Source organism: Passer domesticus, chromosome 5 (assembly GCF_036417665.1).
Source record: "Passer domesticus isolate bPasDom1 chromosome 5, bPasDom1.hap1, whole genome shotgun sequence".
In the NCBI taxonomy this organism is placed as follows: Eukaryota; Metazoa; Chordata; class Aves; order Passeriformes; family Passeridae; genus Passer; species Passer domesticus.
In genome coordinates this window covers 50,305,042-50,330,861 of record NC_087478.1, presented here as the reverse complement: position 1 = coordinate 50,330,861, position 25,820 = coordinate 50,305,042, and the positions used below count along the sequence as shown (strand labels likewise).

The 25,820-nt window shown below is 39.8% G+C and overlaps 2 long non-coding RNA genes across 6 annotated transcripts in view; one reads left to right on the top strand and one right to left on the bottom strand.

Moving 5' to 3' along the window:
* Nucleotides 1–25,820, top strand: part of LOC135300683 (uncharacterized) — a 154,861-nt gene that overhangs the window by 69,528 nt on the left and 59,513 nt on the right. For both annotated transcript variants that reach the window (XR_010362455.1, XR_010362454.1), the window contains exon 2: nt 15,625–15,798. This is a non-coding gene — a long non-coding RNA (uncharacterized LOC135300683). The remainder of the gene's footprint in view (nt 1–15,624; nt 15,799–25,820) is intronic.
* LOC135300681 (uncharacterized) lies at nt 14,902–17,752 on the bottom strand. Of its 4 annotated transcripts, XR_010362451.1 has the most exons (4): nt 16,989–17,058; nt 16,193–16,497; nt 15,960–16,113; nt 14,902–15,010 (listed from the first exon to the last, which is right to left on the bottom strand). It is a non-coding gene; the product is annotated as an uncharacterized LOC135300681 (long non-coding RNA). The 4 variants fall into 4 exon arrangements; XR_010362452.1 differs by lacking the exons at nt 14,902–15,010; nt 16,989–17,058 and adding an exon at nt 17,253–17,752 and having other exon boundaries at nt 15,768–16,113; XR_010362453.1 differs by lacking the exon at nt 14,902–15,010 and having other exon boundaries at nt 15,768–16,113; nt 16,193–16,493; nt 16,989–17,215.

Sequence of the window (25,820 nt, the reverse complement as noted above, 5' to 3'; positions counted from 1 at the left end):
TTTGACCTCCTGACCTCTTGATCCTTTCACCCCATGACCTTTATCTTCAACCTAGGACCCTTGAACTTTGACCTCCTGGCTGTTGACCTTCAACCCCATAACCTTCAATCTCTGACCCCCATGACCTTTGGTCCCATGACCCTGGGCTTTGACCTTTAACTTTTGACCATGTGACTCTTGACCTTTGATCCACACACTTGGGACTCCATTACCTTTGATCTTTGACCCATTACCTTTGATCTTTGGCCCCAATACCACTGACCTTTGACCTATGAGCACTTTGACCTCCTGATCTCTGAAAATTAACCTCAGTGACCTTTGCCCTTTGATCTCCTGACCTTTGCCCTTTGACTCCTGACTTTCTACCCCTGACCTTTGACCTAATTGAGGTAATTTGGGCTTGCTTGAGGTCTTTGGAGTCCTTGGTAGGGGTTACTTGAGGTAATTTTTTAACCCTTGACCCATGACCTTGGATTTTTATTGACCTTTGACCTATGATCCATGACCCTTGACCTGTGATCCCCGAAGCATTATGTGTGACCCATGACCAAAAATGGACATGTTTTATTTAATCAAAGAGGAATAGAAAGAGAAAGGAAGGAAGGAAGGAAGGAAGGAAGGAAGGAAGGAAGGAAGGAAGGAAGGAAGGAAGGAAGGAAGGAAGGAAGGAAGGAAGGAAGGAAGGAAGGAAGGAAGGAAGGAAGGAAGGAAGGAAGGAAGGAAGGAAGGAAGGAAGGAAGGAAGGAAGGAAGGAAGGAAGGAAGGAAGGAAGGAAGGAAGGAAGGAAGGAAGGAAGGAAGGAAGGAAGGAAGGAAGGAAGGAAGGAAGGAAGGAAGGAAGGAAGGAAGGAAGGAAGGAAGGAAGGAAGGAAGGAAGGAAGGAAGGAAGGAAGGAAGGAAGGAAGGAAGGAAGGAAGGAAGGAAGGAAGGAAGGAAGGAAGGAAGGAAGGAAGGAAGGAAGGAAGGAAGGAAGGAAATTAAGAGACAGGCAAAGAAAATTATGAACTGTAATGCCAAAAAAGAAGAAAAAATAGAAAATTTTGAAACAAAGAATTTTGTGAAAAGAATAAAATAGCCTGGGATGGCATGAAGTGCAGGGAAATGGACCAAAGCTTGCCAAACTGGTACTCATTGAAATCACAAGACTTCATTTCCTTTTGTGAAATGAAGAATTTGCTTTCATGAAAAGAAATGAAATGTTGAAATCAGAGAACACTATTGGTTCAGCAAGGTTCAGTCTATTTCCCTGTACCTCATATCATCCCATGCCATTTTATTGTTTTCACTTCATTTCAGAATATTTTTTTTACATGACATTTTATTTCATCAATTTCTTCTCCTGTCTCTTTGTTTTACTTTGTTCCCTGATTTTAATATTTCAGTGAGTATGATTTTGGCCTCTTTTGGTCCTTTCCACTTCACCTTGTTTCATCCCAATCCATGTCATTGCATTCACTTAATTTACAAAGTTTTTATTTTTTCCCCCTTCATTTGATTTTATCATGTCTCCTTTCCAGAGTGTTGTTTAGACTTTTTTCTCCAATTTCAAGATTTCATTTATTTTTATAAGAGAAACCTATTTACAAGCATCAACCATTCAAAGTGTTGCAATAGAGATAGTGCAGTTACTTTTCACTGTATCGAAAATTCTATTTGTTCTGGTCAGGCATGTTGCCCACTGCCCGCCTTCAATTCACCCTGCCAGATACACAGAATTAATTCGCTCATGCATTAAATCAGCGGTGAATCTCCTCCATACTACAGAGGAACCAACACTTCACCTCAGGTTTCACCTGCAGTCTTAGATGACAGAAGATGGTCTGACCAAAAAGGGACATGAGATAGATAAAATATAGACCTTCTAGGCTGACCCTTTGACGTACTTTTATTGAACTCTTACAGTGGTGTTGACTTGCTTCAAAGTAAATTTCCTTCAGTTAGATTTAAAGATTGTTTAAAATAGTCTCTCTTTGGGCAGTCAGTGGCCATCAGTCCCATCACCTTCTTGACCCCAAGCAAGGCAGATGAGCTGTTGGGTGACCTGAGGGCTGCCCTCCTTTAGTCCAGTTCCACCAGATGAAAAACATTATTGTTCAGAGGGAAAGCCAAAGCAGTTCCTAAATAAAACTAAACTGACCATCTTTTTTTGTGTGTGCCAGAATCTTGAAATGGTGTGAGAGCGAGCAGAACTGTTCTGGAACAGCCAGGTGAGCAGATCTTTTTACACAAACTGTGGTGTTCCCCACTTGGCTTGGTTTCACTGTATCCAGAGCTAACAAATGACAATGCTGAAGAAATTTATTCCCTATAAAAATTTCAGCCTTCAGCTTCCAAGTTTATTTAGCTCAAGATGTGGCAATTGCCAGCTCATAAACAGGAAGTATACCCTCCAGTACCGATCTGCTTAATAGAAGTTTATTGGATAACATTGACCATAATGATAACTAAAACAGATATACAGCCCCATTAAATGAGGTTTAGTCTTCAACAGCCACAACTCTATCTAGCAGCTTTAGTCTAAGTTTTATCCCCTCTACTCAATACTTTACAGTCTTTTGTTCTTTCCTGCCTTTTCTCCAGATTCTGGTGTTTTCTGTGTTGATGTTACAACAGCACTTCAGCTATCTGAAAATAGTGGCACAAATAAAAAGTGCCATGAATAAAGAGAACATAAGGTCTGACATCATCATTCTGGTTTCTTACCTTGATCTCTCTGAGCACTTCACATTCCCCTTGCTGGGTATGCTTTTGCTTAGCAATCATCATTCTCTTCAGAAGGGAAAAAAAAACCAACCAACCAAAAAAAAAAACCAAAAAAAAAAAAAACAACAACAACAAAAAAAACCCCATAAAAAGTTATAGCTATAAAAGTCAGTTTGGACCACCTACTCTTAAAAAGAGCAGCAAAGCAGTGACAAGGGACATAGAGCTTGGGAACAAAGATCAGTAGCTCCTTATTAGTGCAGCTGTCTGTGAAACCAGAGTAACTAGGTGCTTAAATACTTCTGAGGATCACAGCCTTAGTTTCTTTCCACTGAGTTCCTAATTTTTAAAACACAAATTATTTCCCCACTTCCGTAAGAGGATTGTGAGGATAAATACATTGAGATAATGAGATATTCGGATGCCACAGTTAAGAGAGTCAAGTGATTGCTATGTTTTCTTTGTTTTCTTTTACTGTTTTTGGGTTTTTTCAGTGGCTAATATATCTTCAGCCAAGCTATGTAAAAGGAAAATATATTCCTATTTCTATGAAAACTTAATCCTAAATTTTTTATTGCTGTTTCACAAGTTAAAATATATTTTTGGATCCTTTACAGTTCCTCACTATTGTACCTAGATGTTTTCCTAAGTCGTATGGGTAGCCAATTCTGTCTTTAATTTCATCAGTTCTTATTAACATCTTGCGGCAATGAGATCTGTCAATCACTTTGGTTTTTGCAGAAAAAAATATTTGGGGTTTAGCAGTTTAAAATATTTTACCTTCTATATTTGCAAACTATCCTTTTATCTTTGTACACAGACCTACCTTCATATTTTCTTTAATTGGCATCTTGGTATTTTCTTTAATCTAGTCCAATCCACTTTGTGAAGACAACCTTTCCTTTGTTTAACTTACGTTTTGTTGTCTAATTTTATTTACAAATATGATGTTGCCGCAACTTTTGAGCAAACCTCTATTTTTATTCTGTATACTCTGAGGAACTCTAGTCTTCCGCTTGCTCATAAACACTATTAGTTTCTGAGACAAGAAATTCCTCAGGTCTCAATACATCATTTTAGACAGAGCTACTAGAACTAAACCACCTCCAGCTGAGATACACCATTTGTGCAAAGAGCACTGTAATAGCTCCAGTAATACTTCCTAGCCCATGCTTCACACCCCCTATGTCCAGCTCAGCTTTTATAAATCACTGCTCTGTGAGGAACAGAATTCTTCACTGGATCATTCACACGGACACTCAAACGCTCTCAGTTAGGTGGTTTGTCGTGGTTTGACCAGGAAGTGAGTTTCTGGGAATGTTGTGCTCAAACCAATCAGTGACTAGATTTGAAAATTGGCACCTGGTGTGGCCACTGGGGACCTGGATACACCTCTGAGAACACACAGGGGTTAAAAACAGAGGATTCCCAGAGGGACTTTCTCTTTTGAGTCTGGTGGTGAGTCGATCTGACCTCTCCCCTGCCCAGCTGCGTCTGGGTGGGGAGGGGGAGGCCATGCAGCCTGTGGGAAGGGAGGCCGGAGCCCTGCAAGGTGCTGGGGTGGAGGAGATCTGGAATGTTTCAGGCAGCCCTCTCCAGGAGAGAATGATAGAGAGTCTGTACTGGCTTGAAATTTGATATCTTGTGGTGGCACCATGGCCAGGAGAAGAAGAGGGGGGCAAGGTGCCCAGCTGCTGGCAGACCGTGGCTGAGGTTTTAATCTCTTTGGTGCTGAGACAATGGAAGCTGTAAAAAACACTCATCCTCCCCAGCTAAGAATTGCGAGGGGACGGAGGATGGGCAAGAAGAAGAAGGCTTGAGTAGGTGAAGAAATGTCAGCAGATGAGAAGTGCCCTGGATGGAAGAGATGATGGAGTGGCCTTTTGGCTGGACTTTTCTCTTATTTGGCCACAGGACGGAACCAATTTCTTCTTGTAATGCAGAGACTGCAGACCTTGGGGGAGGTGGTTGGCCAAAAGCCAGGAGTTACAAGACTGCCATGAGGAGAAGTAGAGGGAACAGAGACTGATGGGGAGGGTGTGGTGGAGCCCTCTGCCTTCAGCAGAGAAGGATCTCTGTTCCTGAGACCCCCAGGCTCCAGGGGAGTAAATATGGGGGGGACAGGTGTCCCAAATGGTGAGAGGCGGCCACTTCTTGGAACTGGGCGAGGCATTCTTAAAAGGACCTAAGAAGCAGTTTGGAGCCATGGACAGTGGTGAGATCACTGGACATGGAAGGAAGACGGTCACCACGGCAGATTCTCTTTGGGCAGCTGCCATGTGTGACACAGAAGCACAGGAGGTTCCACTGTGTTTCCTGAGGAGGCCCATGGTGCAAGAGGGAGACTCCTCTTTCCTGATGAACTGGGGGGAGGTTGTGTGAAGGATGGTATTGGACTGAGAATTGAGTGTTAGAGGGGTGGGGGGAGGAGGAGTGTTTTGGAGGTGTTCCATTGTAGATTGTTGTGTGGGGTTTTTTTTCTTTTTTTCCCTTTTGTCTCTATGTTGTAGATTAATAAAGTGTTGGGTTTTTTCCCCTCCATTTCCAAGTTGGAGCCTGCTTTTTCTGTTTCCGGGTCACATCTCACAGTAACCATTTTGGAAATATACCTTTCATGGGGGCCCTGGCATTGTGCCAGGGTCAGACCATGACATGGTTCTACTTTATGTATCCAACAACCTCTTCTGCCTATCTGTGGGTTGTCTGGCTCTAATGCTGAGTGAATAAATCCTCTCCTCTCCAGTTTCCATATGTGTTAGGAAAGGGAGAGCCGGAGATCCTTCCTCAGAATGCACATGTGCTGTTTTCTCCCTCTGCAGAATTTTGGCAAGAGGCAATCACTGCTGGAGATTGTCAGCTGTATATTTTGGAGCCAGAAAATCAGCTAGTTCTATTGTTTGCACTAAGACCACCAAAAGAAAAAAAAAACCCAAATCCAAAAACACCCAACAACACAGACCTGAACTTCTGCTCAAAAGGAGCATTAACAGTCAAAAAATAGAGTTCATTAAAGTAATATCCTAAATAAAGCTAATGTACTCCTGTTCCAATGAGCTTCATGAATAATGGATAAACAAAGCTTCATCTGCTTTAATTAATCTGGTTTCAAAATTAATTTGACCCAACACAAAATTAGCAGTCAATTTAGAGCTTTGGTTAGTGAACAGGTTCAGATTATATAAAGAGAGTGTGTTAGCAGAAAGTGTGTGAACAGCAAAGGGCAGTATTTTATTCCCTGAAGTAAAAGGCCTGGTTAATTAATACACAACTAAGGTGGGGGATGCATTTCCCTTGCCAAAAGCTAACTTTATTCTGAGGGTTTGTTTGCAAATTTAGACTGGCACAGATCATCTTGCCTGTTCCAGAAAATTCCTGAATTTCCATTAATGGGTATCTAGTGTCTTTTTGGAGAGTCTTGCACTGATGCAGAACTGATGCTGCTGCCTTTTTTTAACACAGCCCCTTCTGCCATCAGAGAATGTGGCTTGGATCAGCCTTGCAGCTCTGCTTCATCTCCACACTACTCAGAAAAATTCCTATGGCTGTTCACCCCAGCATCTGGGGGATCCTCTGGTAGAAAAATGGCTCAACTTTTTCCCTAGCGGTGTCTATGGTACGGGTGATCTAAGATTCTAAATCCCCTAACTTTTTTCAACCAAAGAAGACTTATTGGTTGCATTTAGCTTAGCTTTGCTCCACAATACATGTATAGAACTGATTCTGTGGAATAAGATTCTGGAGAATTAGCAGTTAGAAAAATTCATTTCTACCTGCTTGTGTCATGTTTCAGCTGTCAGGTGTGAAGTTCTGTTTTGCTTTGTGGTTTTATGCAGTGTAACAGTTACTATTTGAGCTGTTGCTGTGTGGTGTCCTTGAGGGAAAGGGACTGATTGCATTCTTTACATGCCTTCTTCATGCAGTCAATCTCAATCTTTGGTGATAAATTCTAGAGAAAAGCTGAAATTAACAGAAATTAATTGCTTTAGATTATTGGTGTCATAAGTAAGCACATGTAAATTACTTGCTATTGCAGATCTAAAATAATTACTTGAAGGTGATGAGCCCTTGTTTACACTGATGCTTTTGGGAAAGAATTTAAATGAGTGAAATAGTATTATACTGGGGCCAGAGGACTGCAGTAATAAGTTCATGCTTCTTCAAAATTCTTTTTTCTGTAATAGCATATTATTCTCTTACAAGGAAATAAAAGTGAAAATTTTAAATTTTTCAGAATAGTTGTCACACAGTGTCATGTTTTGCACATGACCCTTCTTGGTGCAGAACAGAGCAACAGCATTGCAACCTTGTCTAGCTCCAGTGCTCTTCAAAAGTCCCTCTCTAATGTGCAATTCCATAAGCGTTACTGTCAACTCAACTACGCAGCCTTGAACCACTGTCTCATAGATGGGGAGGCTGCACTTATAATTAGATTTTGTGGAAAACAGATCATGAAGAAAAATAAATCGCCTGTAAGAGACCTTGTGCTTGGTGGAAACATCCTAAATGCATTTGAAGCAGCATCTGAGCCTCGGCTGGGCTTGCTGGATGAAGGAAAAAGCAAGAGTACTGGAGGAAAGCTATTAAACTGTGCAAAGTGACAATATTTAAGGGATCCATTTCCCTGTTGATTCATTGGTGCCACCAAAAAGATGAGATTGAAAGGGAAAGAAAAACTGATGGTTTCTCCTCCACAGATTTATGGAGCAGGAGATATCCAATTCTAGTGTGCACAAACAAACACACACACTGCTGGTAGAAATGATACTCCACACTACAAAATGTTTGCTTGCTGATTTGTGTGTTTACAGCTGGTCCCTGCAGATATTCCACCTGAAGGACAGGTCCACTATGTGCAAGAGTATGGCTGAGGGGCACAGGGCATATTGGGAAGGAAAGAGGAGAAGTTAGAAAGGATTCTTTTTTGAACATCAGGTTGTATATGGGAAGAGCCAGCTCCCAGTAAATTAAATGGGCTGCTCTGTCATACCACAGCAATCAGAAGACTATTGCAATAGCCAATGATCAGCAAGGCACAGAGGAACTGTATTCCTGTATCCAATGGAAAGTAGTGCCATGCCTCTTGTCCCAGATCTGTCCCGCAAAAATATCCCACTTCCCTGGAGAAGAACCAGCATAGCAAATGAAACAATGTGAGTAAGTGCTTGGAGGTGCTATTCTACGATGATGGCCTTATGCAAAATATCCTTCAGCCTTGCTTAGAAAATATCCAAGATTCACAGGACGCCAGTCAGACAGGAATTTACCCTATTGACCGAAATCATCCATGTCTTCTCTTAAGAAGGAGAAGGTAATGGTACATCTAAGGATTCAGCTGATGTTTGCTGATGGTCTCACCAGGCCTGGTTTAAAGAGATCTTCAGGGCCTGTTCAGTCTACCACTGTTTAGTAATGTAGGTTCTTTAGTCTTTTGTTAGAAAGCTGTGGGGCCAATCCCCCATCCTGGACTTCCTTGGAGCTCACAGAGTTCAATCAGCTAGGAAACACTTTCAAAACTTCTACTTTTCCTTGGAGTGAGCATCAAGGGTAAACGAGGAGATTGTGTTGATCTATTATTTGAGAGATTTGGAGCTACCTGGAAAAATCAACAACCTTTTTCAAAGACTGAAGTACTTTCAAATCTGCATACTTATGATGAGTTCCCTATAAACACCTCACTTTCAAACAGGTATTTTTGATCCATTTTTGATGATTTATTCAAACCTATGGCTCACTTGAGACTTTACTACTGTGACATTCGACTTCTTCACCTCGTCACTATCTCTGAAAAGTAATCCCTAATGACTATTGACACTAGTCAGACTGCCCTTTCTTTTAAGTGCCTCATTGGAAGCTTTCAGTTTCCTGAACAAGGTAATAATATCAGATGATCCCTTGTCATGGTCTGTGTGCAGGGTTAGCCTGCAGCTAATAAAAGATAAGCTGAGCTTTGCCTCTATGCAAAGGCTGAGAGATCACACATTAGTTCACATTTGCCACGGGGCAGGACTATGCATGAAAAATTGCCTTGACTCAACTAGTGAGTCCCACAGCCACATTTAAAAATTTAGAAAAGGACCACAGCACATTCAAAAAAGGCAGTTGCTGTAAGCCTCCCCAGATAAATCCCCTTATCTTGTGTTTAAGACCTCCATCATGTATAACTGTCCTAAATCTTTGTTGTTAACTTACCTATGCCTAACTTGTACCTCTGTGTCAGAATCTTCCTCTGGGTTTTTATGCTTTTTGCCAGTCTGTTAAGTGCACTCCCTCTAAATGTATCTGAATTAATTGGAAGCAGTCTTTGGTGGGTTTTTTCAGGATAATCCTTCTCTTAATGGCAAGTGTGGTTTCTCCTAGGCTTATCAAAGTTTTCCTTGCAGATTTTAAATAGCACTGATATGAACTCTATACCTTAATTAAAACTCACAAGAAAGGGAGCATTCTTAAGGTTTGAGGTTATGTGTTTTTCCTCTGGGGACATTTTGGGTAGATAAGGAAAAAAGACTGAGGTAAAGAGCTAGGTTTAAAGAACTAGGCCAAGGTTTTTTGGTGCTAAGGGGGACATTCCACTTGGTGTTCCAAAGACAGGGAGCATTCTGTTAAGGGAGTCACTCAAACTGTTCAGAAACTCCACAGTGGACTGTAGAAAAAAATTCCTGATGTTCTATCCAGCAAAAGTGATAACTGTTGTTACACTTTTTACTAGCCTATTTAAGCAGAAGAATCCCATGAAAATAAGGTGGCAAAGCAATAAGGACACAGAAAAGCTAGGTAAATAGGAAACAGAAAACTGAAACGCATAAAAGGTTAGTGCATTAGATGAAGTATTATGCATAATTTTTCCTTTTACCACACTTAAGGACATGTCAAATGTTTGTGCAGTTCTGCAGACACCTCCAACTGAACAGTCTGGCAACTTCTCCTTGTCTAGGACAGACAACGTTTCAAAAGTAGTAGGTTCTTGGACTTATGCCACCTTACTCTGATTCCTCCTGGGAGAACAAAGACTGACAAGGATGACAAGACCTTGATATTAAATTCTTGCAATTTCCAAAATTTTCCTGCTAATACAGCACTGGGTTTGCTCTCCAATTGAGCTTCTGTGTCAGTCTCTGGGTCTTAACACTGTCACCAATAATTTTCCAGGCTTTTTGAATTTTTTGATATTAACACTAAGACTAAAGTCACAGAATATCATGTAGTCCTAACTGGCAAAGATGGGGGAAGAACAGTACATGCTGATACATCAGCAGATCCAGTACATTGTATCTCTGGGCAAGAACCTCCAGCAAACAAACAGCTTTTATGCTCTGCTGAATTACATCAGCAATGCTTTCTTGTTCATGACCTGAAAATTTCTCCTAGCGTAGAAACAAGGACAAAATTCGAATGTCACATGCAGTTGTTGTTTAGGCATTCACTTAATGTAGTTAATGCAGTTGTTATTAATGGACATTTCCCAGGATGTCCTAGTATACATCTCCCATTCTGTACCTTGTTATAGTGGTTGTATATGTTGTTATTTCAGATCCAAGGCCTGAAGTCCACATCCTGCAATAAAGTATCACCCACTGTATTCCTCTGGGCCTAGCAGTATAATTTTTGGTTTAGGACTGAAGATGTTAAGACTTTGCTCCTCACTAGCTCCTGTTGACTGCAATTTCTGTGATAATCTCCTTATTTCTCGTGCTTGATTTTGTCTTATGAATCCATGTGTATTGAGTCTGGCTGGGATGGAGTAAAGTTTCTTCATAGCAGGCTGTACAGTGCTGGGTTTTGGATTTGTGATTAAAAACTTTCTGATAACACACCAGCCTTCAACTATTTTTGCAGTGCTTGCACAATGACAAGAATGCATCTTTTTCCCACTCTGACTCCATTGGAGAGTAGGCTGGATAGTTAATAAATTGTGAGGGGACAAAGGCAGGAATCTGACCAAGACAGACTAAGGAGATACTCCATGCAACAGCATGCCATGCTCAGCAATCGAACCTCCAGGAGAGGAGGAAGAAAAAGAATATACTTTTATGGCACTTGTCCTCCAAAATAACCACTGGCATTCAAAGTCCCTGCTTTCCAGGAGGCAGGTAAACATCTGGCTGCTACTGAAAGAAAAGTAGTGAACAAATTCCTCCTTTGCTTTGCTAGCATGCGCAACTTTGCTTCACCTACTAAACTATTTTTATCTCGATCCACAAGTCTCCTCAGCTCCTTTCTATCTTCTCTCCATCCCACAGAAGACAGGAGGGAGGGAGGGGCTGTAGGAGCTTGGCTGCTGGCCAGAGTTCACCCACACCACATGCAAATACCAGTTTTCCACAGGGAACAGCAAGTTAGTTGCTCAAAGACCACTTTCCGCCGCTGTTGATTGCAGTAAGCTGTCATAAGTACAAGCTGATACGGCCATCCCTTGACCTCCCTTTGTATTTTACACCTAAGATTATTTTTCTTTCACATTTATGTGTCCTGTCAGGTAGATGAGTCCATGACTAATTAACACAGGGGAAGTTCAAGCTTCTAGAATTATTTAAAAGAAGAGTTTTACTTCTTTTAAACCAAGTATCTACTAATGGGTACAACCTGATTTTGGTAGTCCGAGCCATGTACTCCTAAACATTTCTCATATTTAACTGACACTGACCATGTCAAGAGCTTTTAGTCGCTACTGACACCAGGTTTTACTGATATTTGTTGTGAAAGAGTTGATGTAGAACATGTGACAATTCTTCTTGTGGGTTTGGAGAGAGAAATATTTGAAAAGTGGTTCTACTATGCTGATGTTTTTGATGCATTTTCCCAAGTGCTTTGCATGGTCAAATAATCAGCAAAATTCAAATGCAATGATTTTCCTTTCTCTCGACTGGCAGTACCCACCCACAAATTCAAGGAAGGGAATGAATGAATGAATGAATGAATGAATGAATGAATGAATGAATGAATGAATGAGTGAAATACCAGAGTGAAGGCTTACAAAAGGAGCTCTTCCCTTTTAATATCAAAGCTGGAATTTAGGAAGTTGACTACATGCTTCTATGCCTTTTCAATTTTGAGTATGTACTAACTAATGCCATTTCCTTGGAGGCCTCTGGAAGTCCATACATGGGACACTGACTATTTCTCTGTAAATGGCCATGACTCCTTATCTTAAGGACATTATCTTTCCTGGTCTCTTTGATTGGCTGCACATCCCCCAAGTTTTCTGCATAATTTGATATTTTGACTAAACCAAAAAATCATGTTTGCAACTGTCTGTGATAAAAACTACACTACAGCAGACCCAACTACAATTATCCTTGGTTTACTGATGTCCCTCAATTTTTCTGGGGCCATTCAGGTTGCTTTTTTTAGTTTGTTTTGTTTTGGGAGTTTTCTTTGGTCTAAGAGTAGGCAAGCTTGTTATTCTTCTGTTCACCTGAGAACAACTTACCAAAATTAAGGCTACCTCTTCTTCTGGTATCTATCCCATCATATATATGTGCTTACCTCTGCAAGTTTGTCCCTGCCTGCCTGCCTGCCTTCAGTGAGTTTAGCACTGCAAACTGCTGGATGGGAAATGCCAGTGTTTGTTTCAAACTGCCTGGCACCAACTTTGCAGGGCCAGGCTCCAGCTGGCTCTTGCAGTTACCTCCACTCTGTGTTTTGGAACATGAGAGCATCTGACACACACCAATTACATCGAAGACAAATAGCCAGAGGCTGTGCTTTCTTTCATGGTTCTTTCAGAGCAGACATAATAGGTTATCAGCTGACAGCCTCTCTAGGAATTTTCCAAGGGGCTTTACATTTTACTGGGATGACATTCAGGACAGTTGAATGCAGGGATCTTCATTAACTTCATTTCTCCTTGGGACACATATTATGCTTTGGTGATAGATGAGTGAAAATACAAGCAGCTAAAAAGGGAAGATTTCCCTTAAAACTCTCTTTCTAAAATATGTCATTCTAAATAAGTAATACAGACACATTGATCCTTTTGGGACCTTGATCCAGTACTAAAAATATTTTGTATTGAATTTGTCTTCAGTGACTCCTGGCTTGATCATCTCCTATTTTGCATATTTTCCAGACCTCATTGAGGAATTTCAAACAATATAACCCACTGGATGTTGTGGGCTTTCTCATAGGAGAGACAGAAAGTCATTTAGGAAAAGCTTTGGACAATATATCTCAAATGTAGAATTTTGACAAAGTTCCTAATTAGTCAAGTGCAGTTGTGCCCAGAATGTGTCTTTGTAAGAATCTACCCCAAAGAAGAGCAGAAATCTTTTAAATTCAAAGCAGATGGATTTTATTAGACTATTAGAGGTATGGAGCACCTCTCCTATGAGGAAAGGCTGAGAGAGTTGCGGTTGTTCAGCCTGGAGAAGACAAACCTTTGAGGACACCTTATTATGACCTAGTACTTGAAAGGGGCCTTAAAGAAAGATGGGGATAAACTTCTTAGGAAACCTGTTGTGGTAGGACAAGGGGTAATGGTTTTAAAGTGAAGGAGAGTTATTTAGATTAGATATAAGAAAAAAGCATTTTTAAAATGAGGGTGGTAAAACCCTGTCACAAGTTTCTCAGAGAGCTGGGAGATGCTCCATCTGTGGAAGCATTCTGTCAGGTTGGATGGGGCTGAGTAACTTTATCTAGTTGAAGATATTCCTGCTCATTATAGGGCAGTTGGACTAGATGGACTTTTGAAGGTTTCTTCCAACTCAAACCATTATATGATTCATGAATCCCTATACCTTTTTGTTTGTTTATCTGTTTGTTTTCTACTTGAATGTTTTCAATTTCTTTCTTGAGAGATATCTACCAAGTTTGGACTATTACATCTTCTTACAACAAGAGAAGACTGTTGTACAACTCTTACAGATATCAATTTCTCTTCTTAAATTTGTCCTTCAGCAAAAGCATTTTTTAGATTACTATTATTTTAATTTCAACCCTTGTTGTAGGAATTTTCCTCAAATAAATCTTTGCAGTGCAAGGCTTGTGCTCCTAGTCTGCTCTCTGGAGACTTTGTTTCCTAGTAACCAACATCCCTGTACTGGGAGATCTTGCACATTTTTCACTATATCTTGAGAAGGGAAAAATGGGTTTTATTCAATAAATAGATTCTGACAGCAAAAGTGACCTAGGCGTCAAATAGGCAAGCTAGGGAAAAAGTGTGCGTATTATTTCTATAAAGCCAAAACAAGGAGGGTTACATGGGGTAGTTTGTTGAGGAAAAATGAAAAGAAATGTCAATTATTTATTGATAAATATTATAACACAGTAGTTTTCAAAAAGGACAAGATATCAGAACTCTGGCTTACAACCAGAACCCTGTTATAGTATTAGTAGAAACATACGTTAAAGGAAATTTTGAAGGGAAATGTGAAATGTACTTCAGAGGCAGAAGAAAACAGTTTCCTAAAGTCTGAGAGTTGTTTCTCCTCTCCATCCCCTAAATATTTCTGGAAGAATGACAATTTAAAAAGCAATTTTACATTTGACATAAGACATTGGTTCATGGCTTTCCTTTTTAATCTCTTGGGTATTGTGCCTGTTTTATTAAGTAGCTAGACATTCTGCTAAGAACTATAGACCCTATTCCTTCTGGTGAAAATAGAGGCATCTGTGTCTAGGTTTCTATGTCAGGACAAGATCTAGGATGATCATGCAAGAATATTAAACCACTGCATTTACTCTGGTTTAAGAGACTTAGCAGGTAATTTTGAGCTATGCCAAACCATTAACTATGGCCTCCACCAGAGCGTTCTGGTTCCAGCTCAGATAGAGTTACTTTTCTTCCCAGTAGCTGTCACAGTTCTGTGTTTTGGATTTCAGATGACAATAATGTTGCCAACAAACCGATATTGCTTAGCTGTTGCTAGGCAATATTTACTCTAACTCAAGGACTTTTCAGCTTCCAACACCACCCTACCAGTGAGTAGGCTGGAGCACACAAGAAGCTGGGAGGAGATACAGCCACTGCAGTTGACCCTAACTGGCCCAAAAGATATTCCATACCCTATGACATCTTGCTCAGCATATAAGCTAAGGGGAAGCTGGCCAGGGACTGCTACTCAGGAACAGTCTGGGCATAGGTTAGTAGGTGGTGAATAATTGCATCATACATCACTTTTTTGTATTAAAAAAAAAAAAAATATATATATATAATTATTATTATTATCATTGTTATAATAATCATCATCACTTCCTTTTTTACTCTATTAATCTGCCTTTATTTCAACTCACAACTTTTACTTCTTCCCAATTCTGTCCCTCCTTCCGCAGGGTTGAAGCAGGAAGTAAGTTGCTGTGTGGTGTTTAGCTGCCTGTCAGGATAAACCACAACAAAGAAAAAGCCATGGAAGTGTAGGTTTTGGAAAGAGAACATCTCCATTGTTTGTTTTTACCATATCTAGTTGGACAGAAGTGTAGCCACAACTTGAGCTCTTACATTTATTGTTGTTTACAAACTCTGATAGTAGCAATGTTATAGCTGTTTATAATTCCTTTGACAGTCTACTTTAAAGTGGACCAGTAAGTTTTGCTATAAAAGTCATATTTTAAAACACATTTTCCCTTTTAAATTGAAGTGTGGGTCTCTGCAATAAATGTACTTTTCAGTTCTTCAGTTGAATTGCTCTTTATTATTGCTTGCACATATGTTAAAACTATAGTCTAAATGTGAGCAGTAAATCTTACACTAAAGTGTCTTAACTTTGGAATTGTTTTCTAACTGTAAGGAATGACCCTTGAGAGGAGAAGAAGTTTAATTTAATCTACCTTTGGATAACACTCTACTGCTACATGTCATACAGATAGATCACAAAAAAACCAAAACTCTGAGTGCATTATACAGACCAAAAATATCATTTGCATCCAATTCGGTTAATTCTACAGCAGGGATTCTCAGTCTGTTTTTTATTACGTTCCTGTTTTGCAGATGGATGACTGCTTCTGTTCCAGTGGGTCCTAATGACTTCCACCACAGACAGTGTCTTTGTTATAGAGGTGCTACATGAAGCAGATATATTTTTTTTAATGAGCTCATTGTAGGCAGAGGCTGAATTCCACCTCGATTGCAAGGCTCTTCAGTCCACGTACTGTCTTCAGCAAGGTAGGACCAGATCTGTCTTGCAATCTAACTCACACTTGTCTTCAACCAAACTGATGTGCCCTCACTTTCCCTTCCAGTTGTTAATAAGCAAAATGCAGGAATATTGTCAATTCCACCTGCTCCCTCCAGAGCTCCCAAATGCTGTGCTGTAAGCTCCTCACCTAGATTGACTTCCCAGTTTCCTTGTCACAAGTTTAGGTCCATGAGGAGATGAACCACACCAAGTATTCTTGCTTGCTTTTTGTAAAGTTTTTATGGTGCTTTCAGAAAGCTCATGCACAGAACTAATTCCAATTGATTTGAAAAAGAGCAATGCTGGAAGTGAATGGAAAGGTTAATGGCAAATGACAACATATTGATTTAAATAGTGTGGTTGTGTTGCACTCTTACATGCCTTTGATTTCCAGCAGGTATGAGGCGCAGAGACACTATCTCCATTTAGGAAAGCACACTCATGAAATATGCACCAATTTTTGTAACACAAACTCATATCTCATATGCCAATGTAAGAAAATACCTGTGCAAACACTGGGAAGCACAAATGGAAATGCTCTATCACAAGGCAGAACTGGCAGTCCCCTGTGAGATGCTGCTGAGAGCATAATGGGTATACTGGCTCCTGTTCTGGACTTCTTTTTGTGAGGTGGATGCAGACAAGTTGCTTCAGAGTCTGCTTCCATGGGGATGCTCTGGGACTTCCTTATTACATGAGTTAATCAAAATTATGAAAAGATATGAATTATAAAATTGATTAGTTTTATCTGTCTTCTAACTCTCCTCCCCTTAAAAAATTACATGCCAAAGGTCTGAGGGACATGATAACCATCTACAAGCTTATTGTGACTGCTATTTTTACAACTTCCTGCATAATAGGGCTCTAGCCTCTAACTGAAGTTGTTACCTAGTATAAGCAAACAAAAAAAATTGCTTTCTCTATATTCACAGCTATTAAATACTAGCATAAGAGGAATATCTATTACATTCAAGAAGAGTGTGATTAGGTTAAATGGGGCTGGATGATTTCCAAAATGATAAAGGAAATATAATGATAAAAGACAGTTCCCTTAGGAGTGAGCTCAGTTACTCTCCCCACCCCAAGAAATGTGGAACCAATGCTGGAGATGTCTGTTGGGAGTTTCCAGGAAGTTTTGGAAGTAGGTTACAAGGACAAATAGAAAACCATAGAGTACATGCATAAGTTTTGGCAGCTCTCAAAACTTTAGGTCCTTCAAAGGACAGTGCTTCCTCTAGAATCACAGGTATGGCTACTCCTGCTGACAGTGCACCCCTGGGCTGAACAGTACAACACAGGCCAATTTTCCTGCTCATTTATGACATACATTATGGATTCACCCAACTGAAAGGGCTCCTATGGAGTCCTAGAAAGCAGAAGTCAGTGAAACTCTTCTGCTTCCCAGGCATATTTCTAGTTTACAGTAAAGAATGCTTCAGACCTTCAATAGGACACTCAGGTGCCTTAGCAGGTAGCAAACTGCTTTACTTGGGGCTCAGAGGAGGGGCAGACCTGTGCCTTGGTGGCCTGAACAGTCTGCTTTGTTCTGTAGCCAGTTCTGTGTGCAAAGAGCTGTCATGTCATGCTTGAGCACAGCCACTGCCATCTGCTGGGTGTGTATGGCCCATTTGATGGTCTGCTGATCACTGATCACTGATTAGAAAAATTGGCCAGAGCAAGTACTCAAGGGAGAAGGCCAAAAATGTTGCACAGGCAGCTTATGTATGCCTGTGCTTGGAGACATCATTGTGAGACAGGCTGAGAGGTCAAAGCAATGGGACTAGGCAGGGCTCCAGGTTATCGTCTTAAGTCTTTTCTCCTGTGTTTCTAAAGGTTGGTGGATAATGATTGTGACAGCATAATGTGTTACGGGTATGTGAGCTGCTTTTGGGTAAAAGGCAAGGAGGAGCAGCAGAAGATTACTTAGATTTTGGCATCAGAAGCAACATTTTTAGCATTTTGCAATCCACTCCTACTTTTCATTACGCTCTCTGACCTTCCTGAATCTACTGGATAGACTTTGGATCCACACATTGAACATGGAGGCTCTCTTTTCAAGGGATGAAAAGACCACTGGTAGATCCACTCAGCCATCTGGAATCATAGCTGCCAATGCAATGTGCTAAGCTCTGTTTAGCACTGGAGGAGAAGAATAAAAGAGAAAATGAGGATGTGAGGATGTCAGTCTCCTGCTGCCATATGTACTTTCACTGCACAGGTGGAGCACAGGAGCTCAGACCTTTTAATGTGACATGTCTAATCCCCCTTTGCACATCAAACGCTGAACATCTCAAAGTTATGGCACCCAGCACTGCAGACCACTTCTAAAAATACCAGCCCTGTAACTTCCCTGTGCCTCAGTTTGCCCAGATGAGAAAGGGACAGATGATGTGTGAAATATTAAGTTTAATGTATTCATTTTTTAAGTGCTTGGAGGGCTACACAAGAAAGACCTTTTATTCTGTGAAATCTCTGAATGATAGAATTATAGAGAAAGTTATTTGATCCCCTAATCTCTTACTTAGGTATGAAATTTCTTCTTGCAATTCCTGCAGCAATTCCATTGATACTTGATTAGCTAGAAGGTACTTCCTAGAAAGGCTTTTGAGTGTGATTTAAAGTCTGCAGATCATCACAGACTCCACTATATTTTTTATAAATACTTCAGGGTTAAGCAGTTAATTAGTTAAGTGGAAAGTGGTTAAGGGTTAATTACATTCATTTCGTAATTCCTTAAAAATGTCTTCTTTCCAGCCTGATCTTTATTTCACCTCAAAAGTAAATTATCATGTGTTAATTCTTAAAGTTTTTTCTAAAAACTGTGGGCATTTCAAAAGAGGCTATTTCTAGGCGATGAGAAATAGATTACTTAAACAGGAAATAGGGGATTTTAATGTGCTCAAGTTCAAACATACATTATAGTACATGATAAAAATATGCCTGTTGCTTGTGCTAGCTACTATACAATATGGTGAAATACTAATTAGTATGTTGCCCATACACCTACATAAGCCTACAACACCCTATAATCGACACATCTCAAGTCACCAAATGGATCAATCATTTTAGTCCTCACCATAAGCAAATTATTTTGCTTCACCAGCCTTGAACACTCTGAGAAAACCTATCACAGTCTGACAGAGCTTGATGTACCCTGGGATGTGTTTCTTTCAAAATATGTTCTACTACTTAATAAACAATGTATAAAGTCCACAGTAGAGATTCAGCAGTGCATTTCCATTACAGCACAAAACAAGAAGCAAGGGAAAGGTTGTGTGGGAGGTGTAAATAATGAGTGGTAGAGAATTATACAGTACTTGAAGACTGATCTGAACCTGTTAACTCTTTCTTTCAGACTTCCTCATATTTTGTTTTTGTGGGGTTTTTCTATTCTTGCAAAGAATGTGTAGTCCTGATTTTTTTTTTAATTTGTTTGCCACTTTTTTTCAACACCAGTATTTTTTACTTCTTTGGCCTTTTCATTTCAGCATCTTTTTAGTGGTGTTTAGCATACACATCTAAATGAACAGCTGGAAACTATTTGCAAGTGGCATACTCTTCTCCATTGCATCAAGCTATGAATCACTGGCTCCCTCATGAGTAGTTACTGAGCAGGTTCATCAATGGTGTAAATGTGTTATTTGCCTGTGTGACTGCTTACCAGTGGCAGCAACTGGGTAAGCCTGATGTAAAGATCAATGAATCAGCAGCAGAGTTAAGAGAATTTAGCTTGAGTCCTGGCAGACCAACAAGAAATAATGCAAAAAGCACTGAATCACTTTTTCCTGAATCAAGAAATGTTTTTCTTCTTATAGGCTTGTTTCCTGAATCAAGAAATGTTTTTCTTCCTATAGGCTTGAAAAACACAATCAATCGATCTGGTTTCAGGAGAAAGAGGAACCACCTGCATAGCAACTTCTCATCAAGTTTCATGCAGAAATCCCAAATTATCTGGGCTGGAAAGCAGCAAGTGTATACAATCATGTTAAAAATACTATGGTAGTTTGGAAGATTGAGTATCACTATCAGCTTGGAGCAGTGAACAAGGCTGATGGTAATTTCTTTACATGAGTCAGTTTTTAAGTAAAACTCAAATATTATTCCTCAGTTCAAGCTGGAATCTTTCATAGTAGTTCCACATCTCTAATCTGATGTCAGACTTAGTGACTTCCTAATGGTTTTATATGGATGTGTGATTTATGAACATGTTCTCTACTGGTATTGTCCTGATATTGCTGTTCCTTTCATAAAAAATACCACATTTTTTCATCATCCAGGTGAAATATAAGTTTATGTTCATCAAGATTAAAGCAGTTATCAAAGAAAAGGAATTAAATATATATCATTATTATGCATGACTTTAATAATATTCTCAGACCCCTTCAGACAAATCATATTTGGCTTCATAATTCAATGTGTTCTTTGCAAAGGAGAAGTGATCTTGGGTGACCCTTCCAACACATGAAGACAAAAAGGAGTTTTTGCTGAGGTTGTTATGATGAGCTGTGACTGACTGGACTGAATGAAGGTCTAAAAACAGAAGTGCCAGTAACACAGTGTACCTTGACTGAGGGTCAGTGGCCATCATCTCATCACTTTGCACACTGCTAGACCCCTGTGGGGAAAGGCTCATCTGTTTTGTGCTTGGAGGTAGTCATTGCTATTTGCCTTTCACTTCTTTTATGGACACCACATTGTCCATAATTTTCAGTACATGATTTGGAAAAAATCATTGTGAGATCACACACAGAAGAAAAATGGTATGATGTGTAGGGCTGGAGTAATAAAAGCAGGAAAAGAAGGAGAAACAGTAGAAGAAAAGTATTTAGTTCCTAGCAGTCTAAGTTAATAAAAGCACCAATTTGTCTGGGGTTTGGTGCCACTTAATATCAATATTGAAATTTCCAATGAAATGCTAATATTTCCCTTCCATCTCTTCTTAGCATATCCCCCTCAGTAAATCAAGTTTTGTTAAGTAGCAAATATGATTTGAACAAAAGTCTCAGAGACAGAATTTATATAGAGTAAAGTTGACTCAATTTCTCAATAATGGAGATGAAAAAGCACTTCACTGTCTTTTTGAAACATGATAATGATGCTTCTTTGTCTTTCCTCCTGCATAAAAGCATTTAAAGCTATAAATACTGGGAATCTGTAATGGAAGCAGGATACAAAGTTTCTTGAAAGATTTTTTCATGGTACACTGGAGAACACAGGGATTTCTTTGTTTTGGGGGGCCTGAGTTCAAATCCACAGGTCATGCTTGAAAATGGTACTTACCACCCACTCAACATTTGCTTGTTTAGAGCCATGAGTAGCCGAAATGGTACAACTTCCTACTTTCTCTGAGAAATTTCTCTTGGTGTAAGGAGGGACTTGCAGGCATCTTAATGGACAAGTCTAGCACAAGTCAGATGGGTTTCCTTGTGGGAAAGGCCAACGAGTCTTAGGATTGCATTAGTGTCAAGAGAAGAGGTTTTTCCACTCTGTTCAGCCCTTGTGAGAGAATTAGATACTGAGAAAAATAAATTCCTAATGGAATGATAGTGGTCAAGTGGCCTAGAAGATACTGGGGTGAGTGAGCAGTTGTAGAACAGCAGAGACACCCTAACGACACCCTGCTAGAAGTTCTCCACTCACTACCTTGCAGGCTTTCACAGAATGTAGCTGGGCACATTTTTATCTCCAAGGCTGAAAAGGCCAGGTAAATTAGTAGTGTCGTCATAGATAGTAATGTCATCAATTGACTCAATTCAAAACTGTGGGACAAGTGTAATCTTGCCTGAACTTGCCTTCTAGAGGTCTTTTCTTCAGAAGGAGCCTTTTTGACATATTGCCTTTTGCTCTTCCTTCCTGTTTTCCCTCCAAAAATCAATGCTAAGTTTCATGATGTCCCATCAGATCAGTAGAACAAAAGAAGCATGTAGGGATATGCATGAGCCTTTATACAACTGAAATATTTTTTTTCCAGCTTGGTGAGCTAAAACCCAGTGAGAAAGGCTGCAGAACCCTCTTTCCTCTTTCCACCTCTTTCTAGGGAAAAGTCAGAACTGGTGCTTACACTGTTTGCCTAGAGATCAGCTCCCATGCCCAGCCTCTCTCTTCATTTCCTTGCCATTTCTGCACTGTGCCACCACAGTGATGGGGGTCTTGTCTTCCAGAGGGCTTGCATCCATCTTTATTCTGAGAATCTGCTAAAAGCTGACCCAGAGATGAAATGACCATTAAGATGCCATCAACCGCATTTTAGGAATTACTAAATGCTGTGAATAAAGATATAGATTTTATTGTCAGACTGCACAAACAGGGCCCTCATTGAGATATTGGAATTGATGCTGGCTGAATCGAAATGGCTGGAAAAATAAGGAAACGTGGAAAGCATCTGGTGTTTGTTTCAGAGATGTGAGAGGAGACCCCGGTGATAAATCATGTGTTGAAACAAATGAGATTTAACAAAAGCCAGCAAATTGGCTCTGATTTGCCTTCCATGGGAGGATATAGATCTGTGATTCTTAAGGGTGTTTTGCTTTATTCCTTATCTCCACCCTAGGAGTTTTGTCCTGAGAGACATATTTTACATGGGACAGATGCACATAAAAGGAAAGGGGGGGAAATATTGTGTGCAATAAATTGAAATAATAAAGAGGAGAGAGTTGATAAAAGATTGTTAAAGTTGAAATTATCAAGAACGATATGTAAGACATAACATCACAACTGAACTTCAGCAGAAAAGTCTTGTGAGTGACTGTCAAAAGTAGGCTGTGTGTGACCCACCAGAATGAGAGGAGCAAACATCTGTGATCTCAAGATGCATTGAGGCAAGGTTAATACCAAGAAATATGTCCAGTTTTGGCTAGCTGTGATGTAGATGGGTTAATTTAAACTAGAATAGCCCCAGAAACAGATTGCTAAAATACAAGGGGAACACTAAAGCCTTTTCCTGCAAAAGACAGGAATCAAGCTTTGTTTATTTAGCTCTTATTTAGGGCTGATAGAGAGTAGTGATTGCTGCCTAGCAATATATCATGTGGATAAACACTGTAGGAAGGGAGACTGCTGTCTGCCAAATCTAAAGGATATCAATACAAGACCAAATGGCTTTAGAGGATGGTCTCTTGTCAACAATGTCATGGAGGAAAGGAAAAAAACATCATCCCTTGCTTGGTGCTTGATCATTCAATCTATAAAAAGGAATGATGGCCTGCTTGCAAATGATGGATGCAGGGTAGATTAAATAATTCAGATGGCTTTCTGTCCAGCTTCCTCTCTGCTAAGAAAATCAAAGACAAACAGATGAGGTTCCCTTTGCTCCTCATGCAACATCAGTTAATTCCTCCATTTCTCCCTACGACAGAGTAAACCACACGTGCTCACTGGCTTTCTTCAAGACCCCTGAAATTTAGTTTCTTATAAAAGCCTCTTGTCAGCTTTCTGATACAAACTCTTTTGTCCTGGAGAGCTGAAGAAGAGTCAAAGATCAAGTGAGGTCCCATGGGTATAATACAATTCCCTGGGATCAGCGTTCTTTCTTTTAAGGATTGTGTAGCAGAGCTGTGTCTGCATCAACTTTTAAAAAATGACAATGAATAAGAGTACCATGTAAAGCCAATGTAGCATGATTTGTAGAGCCAACTCCTGCATATGTTTGTAAGTACTCCAGTATCTTCTAAAACTGAAGATATTGATGAATGTCAAGAATGCAAGTTCAGCATAGGTATTTCATAGGCAACAAGATAACATCTTAAAGGAACGTAGCCATTCCAATCTAATACACTTAAAAATTATTTAACTATCGATTCCAAGACCAGAGAGAGTCACACCATAAAAACTCAGCTACCAGGCCAACATTTGCAAGCCCTAATTGCAATCTAATTTAAACTGTTTAAGAGGATATTTATTTTGTCCTTCTCAATATTATAAGGAATAGATAATTGATCAGTTCTTTAGCCAAAATGCAGATATATTTTTTATAACTGTTATGCTGTTTTCTCCTCTTCTTGATCTCTCATCCATGTAAATCTAAGTCTGCTGCCGTTTTTAATGTAACTTCTGACTTGGACAAAAAAGCAACATATAAAATTTCTAAAAGAATACCACATCTACCTGCAATATTTATTGGGTTTCCTGCCTCTGGACGGGGTGATCTGACATATTGATGAATGGATGAAAAAGTAGCCTATTTTCATTAGTTCACTGATATTTGCCTCTGGTGAAACTCTGTGAACTAACACTCTATCACTGCACCTGGAAAATCACAACCAAATTTCTGCCTTTAGTGAGAGCCAACCTTGAGAAACCGATTTTTCTGTCTAGGGTAGAAATGGTTTCCTAATGGACTGATTTCCATGAAGACTTTGATTTCCATTCCTAAGCTTGTGGCTTGTATAATCAGCAACATTTGACATACAAGAGTAATGAGGTAATCATGTTGTATGGACATGCCAGAAGAGCATGGTCCCCTGCCTCAAAGGATATGAATAGGATAAGAAACAACAGGATTTTCACTTTTGAGGTGCAGTTAACATTCTCTTTTCCATATTCATTCAGCCAAAGAATAAGTATGGACCATAAGAATGCCTGAAGGAGAGTTTCGCATGCACAGTAATCATGAAAGGATAAACATTATGTTTCCCAAAAATTACCTGTGGACTTAAAGAGCACTATATAATCATATCCCAAATCATCTCAAAAATCTTTAGTTTCAAGACCTGTGAGTGTCCTGCCCTCTCGTATTACAGGCCAGGTGAGGTGAATACTCAGGTGAAGAAAAAACATAACTATGAATCATTATCCTTAAAGGAACAAGGAACTAAGTGGGTCTCTTACTGAAGTCTCCTTTTTCACTCTGTCGAAACATGGAACTTGCTGGACTACATTTCTTGCATTCTAAGTGCTCTTCCCCACATTAGAGACTGAAATTAGGCTTCATGGCTGGGTACTTCTAAAAAGAGAAGAGTTTTAAGTGTCCTGTCATTGTAAGAAAGCTGAGAAGGGAACCATCTTTTACAGAGATTCTTTCAGGTTGATAGCAGCAGAGTCAAGTGCTGCGATTGGGAAGACTAGTTTCTGCAATGTCAATTCAGATAGATTATTACAAACACTTCTGCCATGGTAAAAGGATGTGCTCTGCAGAGTGCAGAGTGTTATCTGAGTGGTTTTCAACAGAGTAAGAAAAACTGAATTTTAGAGTGGTTGAGGACTTGTGATCTTCATTCTTCAACATAGACAGGGAAGACAGGAAGGAGCATTGTTAAGGAAGAGAGAGCCCTGGAGATCTGGAATTCTTCCTGCCACCAGCACCAGTGTCTGCTGCTCAGTTTGCTGGAGCAGAAGCTTCTGCCCACCATTATTGACCCTGCCCAGAATGGCCCATATTGGCCTTGGGGAGTCTCTGGAAGAAATAAGTAGAAGAAGAGCTTTTGTCAAATATCAGTCAGATGTGAAAGCAGCAGAAATCTTCAGACATGTTACCTTCCATTATATTTTGTGCAAATGGACAACTGAGCAGAGAAAAGAGCAAGGCTACCAGAAAGCTGTGGGACTATCCATTGCTGGGACCAAAGCTACCTGCACAAGGAAGAAATGTGAAATCTGCTGAAATCTGTTACTAACCCTGACATGTGACACAGCTAAGAATCCAAGTAGAATTCCACAGGCTTGTAAGAAATATGGCATCTTTCATTCTGTTGCTGATAGAAGTATTGGGTTTTGTCTTCACCAAGGCAGATACTCTATCAGACTAAGGAGCTTGGCTTTTCAGAAGCACCATTCACTCTTGTGTTATTTTCATTAAAATAGAAAGCACAGATTTAAACTATTCCAGCTGTTCTTTACCTATACAATACCAGGCAGGCAAAAATTATAAGACATACTTTTCTTGGCATAAAACAGCTCTTAAATGAGGTGGTGAAAAAAGAGAAGAGAAGAGAAGAGAAGAGAAGAGAAAGAGAAGAGAAGAGAAGAGAAGAGAAGAGAAGAGAAGAGAAGAGAAGAGAAGAGGAAGAGAAGA